Genomic DNA, 14,919 nt, shown 5'->3' on the forward strand with positions numbered 1-14,919 from the left:
TGAAGATTTCTCCCCGTGATATACCAGTGGAACATCGCCTTAATTGCATCTGGGCTGACCTGGTAAAGGGCCTTGTGCACTATGCACAGGGCCTTAAACATAATGGGCTTTAAAAAAAAATAAAAAATAGGGAGCCTGTGCAGATCATGTTGTCCCTTAGACAGACATCGACTGCCTTTTTGGAATATCCAAAATAAGCCTCGCAAGCACATTCTGCACTAATTGCAGTTTGGCTTGTTTGTTGTTATTGGTATATAAGCCAAGCGCATTGCAATAATCAATCCTGGACATGAGTAATGCCAGGGCTTCTTGTTTCGAAATCGACATGATGATTTGGATGTTGTCTGCGTACAAGACAGCTTGAAGCCCATAGGACCGTATGATCCTAGCACGTGGGGAGACGTAAAAGTTAAAAAGCGTAGCACTGAAGATGAGCCCTGTTGATGCCCTTTTCCCATAGGCATTCGATCAACATGGAAGCAGAGATGGTATCAGAGACCATGGACAGATCCAACAGGTTCAGACTCGTGTCCTGCCCTCCATCCACTAGCCATCTAATGCAGTCTGTAGCAGCCACCAATGCTGTTTCAGTTCTGTGTTTTTTCCAGAACCCAAACTGTAATCCGTTCAACCAACTCTGTTCTTATACAAATGCCATCAAGTGGCTATTGAGCTGTTTCTCCAAGATCTTAGTTGGGACTGGGAGTAGAGAGATCGGGTGATAGTGTTTAAGGTCATTGGGGTCTAGACTGGGCTTCTTGAGATGTGGCTTCACTACTGATTCCTCCCACAGCCGAGGGTAGAACCTAGAAGAAATGGCTTTAGTCATCATAGATGAAAATGGGTGCTTTACCAGGCTGGCTACCATATGCAAAAATTTAGGTGCACTTGGTTCAAGAGGAGAACCTGACTTGGTGCTAAGAAGGTGCACTTCAACATGCTCTGGGGTGAGGAGAGGGAAGACCGTCAACCTATTTGCTTTTTTTTTTTTCCATAAGTTCAAAAGACTTCGGAGAGTCTAACTGAAGCTCTCTGCTTACAGAACACAGGTTTACATTTTCTACTTTCAACGCATCAAGTTCTTTATAAATGTTGGCAATTTTAGATTGAAAGAACTCGGATAACTGGTTGCAAAGCCTGTGTGTGCCTTCAGTTTCTGAAGATGCTGGGAGTGTGGACAGCTGCTGGACCATTTTAAAGTGGTCTTAATAGGAGCTCGTTGTTTCAATTTCATTTCTACAAGAAATTGCATTTTCTTCTTCTTTCAGAGCTAATTTGTACTCTCTGATCATTATCTTGTAGGCAGACCTTTCCTGCACCTCATAATCTTTTCTCCAGGCACGTTCCTGGCTGCGACAGGCCTGTCTGAGTGGTCTGAGTCTATCTGTGAACCAGGGGGGCCGAAGGCAATTTTGTCCTTAGCTTGACTTCCTGTATGTGAGCTACCTTATCTGCCGCACCCGACCAGGCTGAGAGATCCTCTGCCCCTTCATCCACACCTTACTGAGCAACAAAGGGCCTGCTACCTAACATGGTAGCAAAAGCTTCAGCTGACATCCCTTCCGATCCTTCCTCAAGGTCTTGCCATTTGAAAGTGTGTCCTTCCCATGGGAAGGAGGCAATATGAGTGCGAAAAAAACTGCTGTGTGATCTGTCCAGCTTAGGGGAAGTGCATACTGAAATTGAGGGGATCATTGAAGAAAATACTGTCTAAAATTTGTCCTGCAATGGGGTAGAGACCATGAACAGCTGGGGCAACCCTAGGCAGGCCAGAGTCTCTTTCAGTGCTATGGAATCTTGATTAGCATTGTCTTCAAGATGAAAATTGAAATCCCCCAAAATGGTAAATTTGCCATTCACCAATAAAGGTTCTATGAGGTTCGGCATTTCAGTCAGGAAGCAGGTCCTGAGTCAAGGGGGCCTGTAGATTAGCATTCCAGTAAAGGATCAAATAGGCAGTATTTTAATCTTAAAATACAGGGCTTCACCCGAACTTCTAGTCCACAGTCAGTCCTCCTCCTGACTTGCGAGCTCTATCCAATCTGAAAATTGAAAAATCTGGAGGATTCACATCCACTAAATTGGGGCCAGAGGCATCATTAGCTCACGATTCTGTAATAAAGACCCAATTTGGGTTGTGAGCAGACAGTCTGCAAATTCGACTCTATTTAATTATTGAGCTCACATGAATTAAGAACCCTTTGTTTGACCTCCCTCCTCACTGCTTCCTTGAATAGCAAAGCTGTTTTTATACTTTTAAGAACGTTCTGGGGAGAGCTAGCGGGCAAATAAGAAACCAACCTTAAAACCACAGGTGTTACACCTACAAGAACTATAGTCGTATATATCGGCAAAGCCAAATGGTGCACATAAAACAGGCTTACCTCCCGCAAACACCCCCTCCCCACCTCCAACGTACATTCAGTAGTTGATCTCTGGCATTCTCAGTGAGTGGGGGCATTTCTGAGCCTGAAGAACCAGGGGTCCGTGCCCGACACACACAGATGGGCGCAGACGGGTTTGCCTTTGGCGCGTCTGTTAAGCGCATCTGCTGCACGTCCACATACCCATGCCCTGTAGGTAGCATCTATAACCAAAACAACTGGAGTGCTAGATTCCAATATGTCCTTCTCAACTAGGAAGTGGGCAGCGTGTACCTTTCCCCCAGCAGCAATCAGTTCCTACCCTTAAGACCCACAGTGCCACAAGCCGGCACTTTCACTGAGGCCTAGCTGACTTACTGTTAGAAATGGGGTTTTTGGTTGGCAGTCAGGTTACCCCCTGTCCAAGCAAAAGCCCTCACTCTAGTCAGGGTAAGTCACACACAATCCAAGATTATCCTGTGCCCACCCTCTGGTAGCTTGGCACAAGCAGTCAGGCTTAACTTAGAAGGCAATGTGTAAAGTATTTGTGCAATAAATCATACAATACCACCATATAGCACCACAAAAATACACCACACAGTATTTAGAAAAATATATAATATTTATCTGGATAATTGTAGGTCAAAAAGAATAACGTTTGCAATGGGAAATTGTAGGGATATCACTGAAAAGTGATATACAGTGTCTTAAGTCTTTAGAATATAAACAAAGTCTCTTTCAAGCACAAGTACCTGGTTTGGAGTGGAAAAATCTCCTCAGAGGGCCACAAAAGAAGAGGTGCGTGGAAAAAGGGTGTGTGCGTCGATTTCTCCCCAGCACACACGGACTTGCGTCGTTATTTTCCACGCGGGGAAGTCGGGCGTCATTTTCCGGCGCGCGGACAGTCTCTTTTCGTGGACCGCGGGGATTACCAAATGTCCCGGGTCTGTGCGTGGATTTTCCTGCTTGTTTTCCGGCTGCGCGTCGTTCTGCGGGGCTGCGCGTCGAAATTACGATCTCACGGCAGGCGTCACGTCGATTTCTCCTCTAGAGGTCGGGCGGCGTTGTCCTTGCGAAGCCGTGCATCGGATTTTCGGTCGTCCCAAGAGCGTTGCGTCGATCAGCGTTGGTGTGCGGCATTTTTCTCGCCGCGGAACAAGCTGTGCGTCGAAATATTCAGGGGCACGGAGCGTCCAAGTGAAAGAGAGAAGTCTTTTTGGTCCTGAGACTTCAGGGAACAGGAGGCAAGCTCTATCCAAGCCCTTGGAGAGCACTTTCACAGCCAGACAAGAGTTCAGCAAGGCAGCAGTCCTTTGTAGAAAGCAGACAGGTGAGTCCTTTGAGCAGCCAGGCAGTTCTTCTTGGCAGGATGTAGTTTCTGGTTCAGGTTTCTTCTCCAGCAAGTGTCTGATGAGGTAGGGCAGAGGCCCTGTTTCATACCCAAATGTGTCTTTGAAGTGGGGGAGACTTCAAAGAGTGGCTAAGAAGTGCACCAGGTCCCCTTTCAGTTCAATCCTGTCTGCCAAGGTCCCAGTTGGGGTTGTGGCAGTCCTTTGTGTGAGAGCAGGCCCTCCACCCTCCCAGCCCAGGAAGACCCATTCAAAAGGCAGATGTATGCAAGTGAGGCTGAGTACCCTGTGTTTGGGGTGTGTCTGAGTGAATGCACAAGGAGCTGTCAACCAAGCCCAGCCAGACGTGGATTGTAAGGCACAGAAGGATTTAAGTGCAAAGAAATGCTCACTTTCTAAAAGTGGCATTTCTAGAATAGTAATATTAAATCCGACTTCACCAGTCAGCAGGATTTTGTATTACCATTCTGGCCATACTAAATATGACCTTCCTGCTCCTTTCAGATCAGCAGCTGCCACTTCAACAGTGTATGAGGGCAGCCCCAATGTTAGCCTATGAAGGGAGCAGGCCTCACAGTAGTGTAAAAACGAATTTAGGAGTTTTACACTACCAGGACATATAACTATACAGGTACATGTCCTGCCTTTTACCTACACAGCACCCTGCTCTAGGGGTTACCTAGGGCACACATTACGGGTGACTTATATGTAGAAAAAGGGGAGTTCTAGGCTTGGCAAGTACTTTTAAATGCCAAGTCGAGGTGGCAGTGAAACTGCACACACAGGCCTTGCAATGGCAGGCCTGAGACAAGGAAAAGGGGCTACTTAAGTGGGTGGCACAACCAGTGCTGCTGGCCCACTAGTAGCATTTAATTTACCAGCCCTATGCACATAAAGTGCACCTTACTAGGGACTTATAAGTAAATTAATAGTCCAATCAGGTATGATTCAAGGTTACCATGTTTTAAGGGAGAGAGCATATGCACTTTAGCACTGGTTAGCAGTGGTAAAGTGCGCAGAGTCTAAAAACCAGCAAAAACGGTGTCCACAAAGTGGAGGGAGGCAGGCAAAAAGTTAGGGGTGACTACCCTAAGGCTGTCAGGTCTAACATGTGTCCCCCCCAGCTGAAAGTTGGGAGAGCTACCCGACCTCCTGGGAGCTCTCATCACTAAGGCGGAAGTACCTGGAGAGACCATCAGCATTGGCGTGGTCAACCCCTGGGCGATGTTCCACCGTAAAGTCCATCCCATGTAGGGAAATGGACCACCTCAAGAGTTTTGGATTCTCAACCCTCATCTGCATGAGCCATCTGAGGGGTCTGTGGTCTGTCTGAACCCGGAAGTGAGTCCCAAACAGGTAGGGTCTTAGCTTCTTCAGTGCCCAGACCACAGCAAAAGCTTCTTTCTCAATAGCACTCCACCTCTGTTCCCGTGGTAATAGCCTTCTGCTAATAAAGACTACCGGTTGGTCTAGGCCCTCCTCATTTAGCTGTGCTAGAACTGCCCCTATGCCATGCTCTGAAGCGTCTGTCTGCACGATAAATTCCTGGGAGTAGTCAGGGGCCTTGAGCATGGGGGCCGTGCCCATGGCTTCCTTTAGGGCGTCAAAGGCTTTCTGACAAGCCTCTGTCCAATTCACCAACCTAGGGTGTTTCTTGGAAGTGAGTTCTGTCAAGGGTGACACAATGGTACCATAGCCCTTGACAAATCTGCGGTAGTATCCTGTGAGGCCTAAAAAGGCTCTCACCTCAGTCTGCGTTCAAGGTGGTTGCCAGGCCTTGATAGTTTCAATCTTGGCCTGGAGTGGCTGCACCTTGCCACCACCCACTAGGTGTCCCAAGTACACCACGGAACCCTGCCCAATCTGGCACTTACTAGCCTTGATGGTCAGGCCTGCCTGTTGCAGGGCCTGAAGCACCTCCTTGAGGTGAAGCAGGTGTTCCTCCCAGCTGGAACTGTAGACAGCTATGTCATCCAGGTAGGCTGCACAGAAGGCATCCTTGCCAGCTAGGACCCCGTTAACCAACCGTTGGAAGGTAGCAGGGGCATTTTTCAATCCAAACGGCATCACCCGGAACTGGTAATGGCCATCAGGGGTTGAAAATGCAGATCTTTCCTTAGCCCCCTCAGTCAGGGCGATCTGCCAGTACCCTGAAGTAAGATCAAACGTACTCAGGAACTTGGCAGTGCCCAGCCTGTCAACGAGCTCATCCGCTCGGGGGATGGGGTGAGCATCAGCCTGTGTGACTGAGTTGAGACCCCGGTAGTCCACACAGAACCAGAGTTCTGGCTTCGCACCTGGGGCAGTAGCCTTAGGGACCAACACCACTGGGCTGGCCCAGGGACTACTGGATTTCTCGATGACCCCTAGGGTCAACATCTTGGAGACCTCCTCCTTGATGCTGGCCTTCACCTTATCCGACAACCTGTAAATTTTGTTCTTCACAGGGAGACTGTCACCGGTGTCAATATCATGAACACAGAGGTGGGTCAGTCCAGGAGTAAGGGAGAACAGGGGGGAGAACTGCTCCAATAGCTCATAGCAGTCTCCTTTCTGGTTTAGAGTCAGGGAGTCAGAAAGAATGACCCCGCTTACTGACCCATCACCTTCTTGGGCAGAGAGGAGGTCGGGGAGAGGTTCACTCTCCTCTTCCATTCCTTCATCTGTGACCAGAAGCATGTTGATCTCCGACCTCTCAAAATGAGCCTTTAGTCGGTTCACGTGGAGCACCCTTAGGGGATTCCTAGGGGTTTGGAGGTCCACTAGGTAAGTGGCCTCCCCTTTCCGCTCGATTATTTCAAATGGGCCAGACCAGCGGTCCTGGAGAGCTCTGGGCTCTACTGGCTCCATTACCCACACTTTGTCTCCAGGTTGAAACTCTACCAGGGTGGCCTTCTGGTCATACCAGTGTTTCATTACCTCTTGACTGGCCTCAAGGTTACTTTGGGCCTCTTTCCAGAAGCGGGTCATCTGGTTGCGGAGGGCCAACATGTAGCTGACCACGTCCTGAGGGGGTGCCTTTGAAGATTTCTCCAATCCCTCCTTGACAATGCTTAAGGGTCCCCTGACAGGGTACCCATAGAGAAGCTCAAAGGGACTGAACCCTACCCCCCTCTGGGGGACCTCTCTGTAAGCAAAGAGAAGGCATGGTAAGAGGACGTCCCACTTAGGCCTCATGGCCTCAGGGAGGCCACCAATCATGCCTTTCAGGGTCTTGTTGAATCTCTCCACAAGACCATTAGACTGGGGGTGATAGGGTGTGGTGAACTTGTAGGTTACACCACACGCATCCCACAGAGACTTCATGTATGCAGACATGAAGTTAGTGCCTCTGTCAGACACTATCTCCTTGGGGAATCCCACACGGGTAAATATCCCCATCAGAGTTCTGGTCACCACCGGTGCAGTTACGGTCCTCAGAGGGATTGCCTCTGGGTAACGGGTGGCATGGTCCACCAAAACCAGGATGAACCTGTTGCCTAAGGCAGTTTTGGGATCCAAGGGACCAACAATGTCGATGCCCACCCTCTCAAAGGGGGTGCCAACGACAGGAAGTGGAATCAGGGGGTTTTAACCCTTTTTCCTGCTTTACCAGTGGCCTGGCAGGTAGGACAAGATCTGCAGAACTTATCTGAGTGTGTCCTCATTTTGGGCCAATAAAAGTGGGTGACAAGCCTGTTAAAGGTCTTGCCTTGCCCCAAATGTCCTGCCAGGGGAATGTCGTGAGCCAGACCCAGTAGGAAGGTTCAGTAACATTGGGGGACCACCAGCGTCTGTGCTGCCCCAAAGGCCGGAACCTTAGGCTCACTGTAGAGGAGATCATTCTCCCAATATAGGTGGTGATCGCCAGAGGCGTCACCCGCTGCCTGGTTTGAGGCTTGTTTCCTCAGACCTTCCAGAGTGGGGCATTCTTTCTGCGCCTTGCAGAATTCCTCCCTGGTGGGTCCACCCTCAACTTGCCAGCCAGCAAGCTCAGGTAAGTCACCTAGGGTGGCAATGTCTTCCCCAGTTGGCTCGGGAGCCTCCTCCTCAGGAGCCCCATCAGCCACTGCGGGAACTTCTGGGGCCGGTTTCCCACGCCCCTTGTCCCTCCTCTTGGCAGCTCTCTGGGCCATCGTTCCAGGCTCCAGACGCCCTTGACTTCCCTCTCGGTCAGCCATGGACCGTGTGGTCATGCAGACCCACTCAGGTAACCCTAACATCTCCAGGTGAGACTTGAGCTCCACTTCTTTCCAAGCAGTATGCTCAAGATCATTGCCTAACAGACAATCTACAGGCATGGCAGGACTCACAGCTACTTTCAGAGTACCAGAGACCCCCCCCCCACACTCAAAGGGAACCAGAGCCACCGGTAGGTGACTCTCGCGATTGTCAGCGACTATGACCTGGTGGAATGTATTAGGTACTATCTGCTCTGCTGACACCAGCTGACTCTTGATAGTAGTCATACTGGCTCCTGTGTCACGCAGAGCCTCCACCTTCTGCCCATCAATGGTGACGCACTGCCGGTACTTGGAAGTATTTTTGGGCATGTGGACCTTGGGCACCATTTCTCCTTCTCCCAGGGGCACTAGGGAAATCTCTACCTGTTCCCCAAAGCTATCTGGGTCCATCTCCCCCCCGAGCGCTACACTAGTCAACCCAGGTGCCTGTCCGGTAGTGGACGGTGCCCTCTTGGGGCACTGGGGATCGCCTTTATAGTGACCATACTGGTAACACTCCATGCATTTGGGGTTAGATTTCCCTGACCTGTCATATGTCCCTGGCTTTTCCCCAAATTTGGAAAAGGAAGGGTTGCCACCCCCTCCCTGGGAATTCTTTTGGGGGCCTTTGGAGAGTTCCTTATCTGCAAGGTTATCTCCCCCCTCTTTCTTCTGTTGGGAACCCTGACCACCTTTTTGGGAGTCCCCCCCAGGTACCTTCTTGGACACTCTGGTGCTAACCCAGTGGTCCGCCTCCTCAGCAAGCTTCCTGGGATCAGTCAGCTTGCTATCCACTAAGTGCTGGCGCAACTCTGTATAAGTAGTATTAAGCATATGCTCTCTTAGAATCAAGTCATATAAACCTTTATAATCAGCTACTTTGTTGCCCCACACCCATCCATTCAGTGCCTTACTGGAGAAGTCAAAGAAATCTACCCATGTTTGTGTGGTTTGTTTGGTGCTGTCCCTGAACCTCTGACGGTATCCCTCAGGGGTCAGCCCAAACTTGGCAAGTAAAGTGGCTTTCTGAAGTGGGTATGTGTTTTGATCAGGTTGATCCAATGTGAGGAGTGTATCCCTCCCCAATGGCCGTACATAACCCCACATAGGTACCCCCCATTGCCCTTCAGGAACCTCATGAGCCCTTAGTGCAACTTCATAAGCAGCTAACCATTTATCTATGTCATCTCCCACCACAAAACTGGGCACCACATTTTTGGGTATACAAACCTTCTTTTCTCCAGCAGGTCCTGTCAGTATGCTGCCACCATTATTGCTGGATTCAGACTGTCTTGCCTTGATCTCCAGCTTCTTGAGACTCAGTTCATGAGCCAACAATAGTTTCTTTTCAGCCAAAGCTCTCTCAGCCTCCACCTGTTTGGTTTCTCTTTCGGCTTCAATTTGTTTGGCTGCTCTTTCAGCCTCAGCTTGCTTGGCTTCTCTTTCTGCCCTTCTCTCCTCCTGTTGAGCCTCAATTTTCAGTTTTGCCATTTGCAATTGGAACTCCCTTTCTTCTCTCCTTTCCTCTGCGGTCAGGCTTTACACAGAGACACTGCTCCCTGGTCTGGAAGGGGGCACAATTGCAGTGGTAACACCACCCACAGATAGTGAAAATTCCTCTGAGGGGCCATTTTCTGGCTCCTCTTCCTCATCATCCTCTAAATGGGCTTCTGCCCAGGCCCTTAGCGCCACTTGAAAGTCCTCCTTTCTGGAGGCCCCTTGGGTGGGTACCCTCAATGCCCTGCAGAATCCTCTTAGTTGTTTGACCGTATATGTATCCAACTGGACTAGGTCAAAGTCCCCTGTCTGAGACCCAGTCAGAGACATGTTGAGTGAGGATTTAGTTTTTGAAAATTGTCAGGAGAAAAAACGGATTTGCAAAAAGAGATAAAAACCAAGTTGACCTTCAACTGTGGGTAGGTAGTGAAATACTTAGCTACTGTATGTCACTGCACAAATACAAGTCCTATCCTCACCGCTGATCACCAATGTTAGAAATGGGTTTTTTGGTTGGCAGTCAGGTTACCCCCTGTCCAAGCAAAAGCCCTCACTCTAGTCAGGGTAAGTCACACACAGTCCAAGATTATCCTGTGCCCACCCTCTGGTAGCTTGGCACGAGCAGTCAGGCTTAACTTAGAAGGCAATGTGTAAAGTATTTGTGCGATAAATCATACAATACCACCATATAGCACCACAAAAATACACCACACAGTATTTAGAAAAATATATAATATTTATCTGGATAATTGTAGGTCAAAAAGAATAACGTTTGCAATGGGAAATTGTAGGGATATCACTGAAAAGTGATATACAGTGTCTTAAATCTTTAGAATATAAACAAAGTCTCTTTCAAGCACAAGTACCTGGTTTGGAGTGGAAAAATCTCCTCAGAGGGCCACAAAAGAAGAGGTGCGTGGAAAAAGGGTGTGTGCGTCAATTTCTCCCCAGCACACACGGACTTGCGTCGTTATTTTCCACGCGGGGAAGTCGGGCGTCATTTTCCGGCGCGCGGACAGTCTCTTTTCGTGGATTGCGGGGATTACCAGATGTCCCGGTTCTGTGCGTGGATTTTCCTGCTTGTTTTCCGGCTGCGTGTCGTTCTGCGGGGCTGCGCGTCGAAATTACGATCTCACGGCAGGCTTCGCGTCGATTTCTCCTCTAGAGGTCGGGCGGCGTTGTCCTTGCGAAGCCGTGTGTCGGATTTTCGGTCGTCCCAAGAGCGTCGCGTCGATCAGCGTCGGTGTGCGGTGTTTTTCTCGCCGCGGAACAAGCTGTGCGGTGAAATTTTCAGCGCACGCAGCGTCTAACTGAAAGAGAGAAGTCGTTTTGGTCCTGAGACTTCAGGGAACAGGAGGCAAGCTCTATCCAAGCCCTTGGAGAGCACTTTCACAGCCAGACAAGAGTTCAGCAAGGCAGCAGTCCTTTGTAGAAAGCAGACAGGTGAGTCCTTTGAGCAGCCAGGCAGTTCTTCTTGGCAGGATGTAGTTTCTGGTTCAGGTTTCTTCTCCAGCAAGTGTCTGATGAGGTAGGGCAGAGGCCCTGTTTTATACCCAAATGTGCCTTTGAAGTGGGGGAGACTTCAAAGAGTGGCTAAGAAGTGCACCAGGTCCCCTTTCAGTTCAATCCTGTCTGCCAGGGTCCCAGTAGGGGGTGTGGCAGTCCTTTGTGTGAGAGCAGGCCCTCCACCCTCCCAGCCCAGGAAGACCCATTCAAAATGCAGATGTATGCAAGTGAGGCTGAGTACCCTGTGTTTGGGGTGTGTCTGAGTGAATGCACAAGGAGCTGTCAACCAAGCCCAGCCAGACGTGGATTGTAAGGCACAGAAGGATTTAAGTGCAAAGAAATGCTCACTTTCTAAAAGTGGCATTTCTAGAATAGTAATATTAAGTTCGATGGCATATGTTGCTGCAGATACACATGTTTGGCACAGTCCGCTGCCTGGTGTTGGGCTCGGAGTATTACAAGTTGTTTTTCTTCGAAGAAGTCTTTTTGGTCACGGGACCGAAGGACTCCTCCCTCTTTGGCTCCATTGCGAATGGGCGTCGACTCCATCTTAGATTGTTTTTTTCCGCTGTCGGGTTCGGACGTATTCCTTTTCGCTCCGTGTTTCGGTTCGGAAAGTTAGTCAGAATCTCGGAAGAAAGCGTCGGTATTGTTCCGTTCGGTATCGGGATAGTTAGGTACATCGACACCGATCATCGGAAGACTTTGGGGCAGTTTCGATCCCCCATCGGGGCCTGGTCGGCCCGACTGCGTGCGACATCGAAGCCGATGGAACGGACCCCGTTTCGTTTCTGCCCAAAATGTCACAGTAAGTATCCTTATACAGATCAGCACTTGGTCTGTAACTTGTGCTTGTCCCCCGAGCACAAGGAGGATACCTGTGAAGCCTGTCGAGCCTTCCGGTCCAGAAAAACACTCCGGGACCGAAGAGCCAGGCGTCACCAAATGGCGTCCACGTCGACAAAACAAAGTTTCGACGACGAAGAGGAAACATTCTCGGTTCCGGAATCAGAATCCGGAGACTCCGACGTCGAACAACAGCAACAAACTGTGAGTAAGACGTCGAAAAGTAAATCCATCGACAAACCGAAAGCCCAGGGGACGCCACTGCCAACAGGCCATGGCTCGACCCATAAATCAGGCGACCCGTCGAAGGGGCCGAAAAAGGGCACGCCCATAGCGAAGACACCCGACTCCGGTCGAGGGACCGCCATGGAGCAACCTCGGAGCCGAGAAAGCGGCTCCGAGAGACAGAAACAAGATACCGGCACCGAAAAACATCGGCACCGAGAATCCTTGCCGAAAGGAACAAAAATTCTGTCGGTGCCGAAACCGAAAAAAGATTCTCTCTCGGCGCCGAAAAATACCACACCTTCATCCTACTCAGAGGAACAAGGACTAAGTGGCCAAATGCACAAATTTGGACAAGAGCTCCAAAGTGTAGAATCGGACTACACACAAAAGAGACTGTGCAACCTCAAGATACAGGGAAGATATCAACCCTTCCCCCAATCATGAGGAAAAGAAGGATCGGACTTCCAAAGGATGACACACAACCACAAGCCAAAGTGGTTAACAAAGTCACGCCTCCGCCCTCTCCTCCACAGGCATCGCCGGCACAAACACCGCCACAAATGCACTCACCAGCGCAAACTACCATAAGTCATGACGATCAGGATCAAGACGCTTGGGACCTGTATGACACCCCAGTGCCGGACAATGATCCCGAGTCATACCCCACAAAGCCGTCACCGCCAGAGGACAGTACCTCATACTCGCAACTGGTGGCTAGGGCTGCAGACTTCCACAATGTCCAACTGCATTCCGATCCTATAGAGGATGATTTCTTATTTAACACCCTCTCGGCTACACATAGCCAATATCAATGTCTCCCAATGCTACCAGGGATGTTACGGCACGCAAAACAAATTTTTGAGGAGCCCGTAAAATCAAGAGCCATCACCCCAAGGGTGGATAAGAAATACAAACCACCACCCACAGACCCAGTGTTTATTACTTCGCAGTTACCACCCGACTCTGTGGTAGTAGGGGCAGCTCGCAAAAGAGCAAATTCACATACATCTGGCGACGCCCCACCTCCGGACAAAGAAAGCCGAAAATTTGACGCGGCAGGGAAAAGAGTGGCGTCACAGGCAGCCAACCAGTGGCGCATCGCAAATTCACAAGCGCTGCTGGCCAGATATGACCGCGCACACTGGGACGAGATGCAACTTCTCGTAGACCATCTTCCCCAGGAATACCAAAAAAGGGCGCAGCAAATAGTGGAAGAGGGACAAACGATCTCAAACAATCAAATCCGCTCTTCACTAGACGCAGCCGATACTGCAGCAAGAACAGTCAACACTGCTGTCACCATAAGGAGACACGCTTGGCTACGCACTTCAGGCTTCAAACCTGAAATCCAGCAGGCTGTCCTTAATATGCCCTTCAACGAGAAACAACTGTTTGGCTCGGAAGTGGATACAGCCATTGAAAAACTTAAAAAGGACACAGACACGGCCAAAGCCATGGGCGCACTCTACTCCCCGCAGAGCAGAGGCTCTTTCCGGAAAACTCCATTTAGAGGGGGGTTTCGTGGCCAACCCACAGACACCACCAGCCAACAATCAAGAACCACACCATATCAGGGTTCCTTCCAAAGGGGAGGTTTCAGGGGATATCGGGGGGGTCAATTCCCAAGGAGTAGGGGAAGATTCCAAACTCCAAAAACACCTCCACCTAAACAGTGACTTTCACGTCACGCAACCCCTTCACTCAACACCAGTGGGGGGGAGACTAAGCCAATTCTACCAATCTTGGCAACAGATTACAACAGACAATTGGGTATTAGCAATAATCCACCATGGCTATTGCATAGAATTCCACAACTTCCCACCAAACATCCCCCCCAAAACACGCAAAATGTCACAACATCATTTAGAACTTTTAGGACTAGAAGTTCAAGCACTACTGCAAAAGAATGCAATAGAATTAGTACCAGTACAACAAAAAAACACAGGAGTTTACTCCCTGTACTTTCTAATTCCAAAAAGAGACGAAACATTGAGACCAATATTAAATCTCAGGACACTAAATACCTACATCATATCGGACCATTTTCACATGGTCACACTACAAGACATCATTCCACTGCTCAAACAGCAAGATTACATGACCACATTAGACCTAAAGGATGCGTACTTTCATATACCAATACACCCTTCTCACAGAAAGTACCTACGGTTCGTATTCAAAGGAATACATTACCAATTCAAGGTGTTGCCATTCGGAATAACAACTGCACCAAGAGTGTTCACAAAATGTCTAGCAGTAGTAGCAGCACACATCAGGAGACAACATATACATGTGTTCCCTTACCTAGACGACTGGCTAATCAAAACCAACACAGTAAAAAAATGCGCAAGCGACACCACCTTTGTCATACAAACCCTTCACAAACTGGGGTTTTCCATCAACTACACAAAATCACACCTAGAACCGTGTCAAACACAACAATATCTAGGAGCAACCATCAACACATCAAAAGGAATTGCCACTCCAAGTCCACAAAGAGTGCAGGCATTCCACAAGCTAATAAGTGCTATGTTTCCAAACCAAAAGATACAAGCAAAATTTGCGCTAAAACTTCTAGGCATGATGTCATCATGCATAGCCATTGTCCCAAACGCAAGACTACACATGCGACCCTTACAACAGTGTCTAGCATCACAATGGTCACAGGCACAGGGTCAACTTCAAAATCTGGTGTTGGTAGACCGCCAAACATACCTCTCGCTTCTATGGTGGAACAGCAAAAATTTAAACAAAGGGCGGACATTTCAGGACCCAGTGCCTCAATACGTTATAACAACAGATGCTTCCAAGACAGGGTGGGGAGCACACCTCAATCACCACAGCATTCAAGGACAATGGGATATACACGAAACAAAATTTCATATCAATTACCTAGAACTGTTGGCAGTATTTCTAGCGTTAAAAGCC

At 49.1% G+C, this 14,919-nt stretch overlaps 1 protein-coding gene across 5 annotated transcripts in view; it reads left to right on the forward strand.

Moving 5' to 3' along the window:
- The window catches only part of ZDHHC23 (zinc finger DHHC-type palmitoyltransferase 23), a 226,749-nt gene that overhangs the window by 163,766 nt on the left and 48,064 nt on the right, over nucleotides 1-14,919 (forward strand). The gene's annotated exons all lie outside the window — the stretch shown is intronic.

This window comes from Pleurodeles waltl, chromosome 8 (genome assembly GCF_031143425.1).
Source record: "Pleurodeles waltl isolate 20211129_DDA chromosome 8, aPleWal1.hap1.20221129, whole genome shotgun sequence".
NCBI lineage: Eukaryota > Metazoa > Chordata > Amphibia > Caudata > Salamandridae > Pleurodeles > Pleurodeles waltl.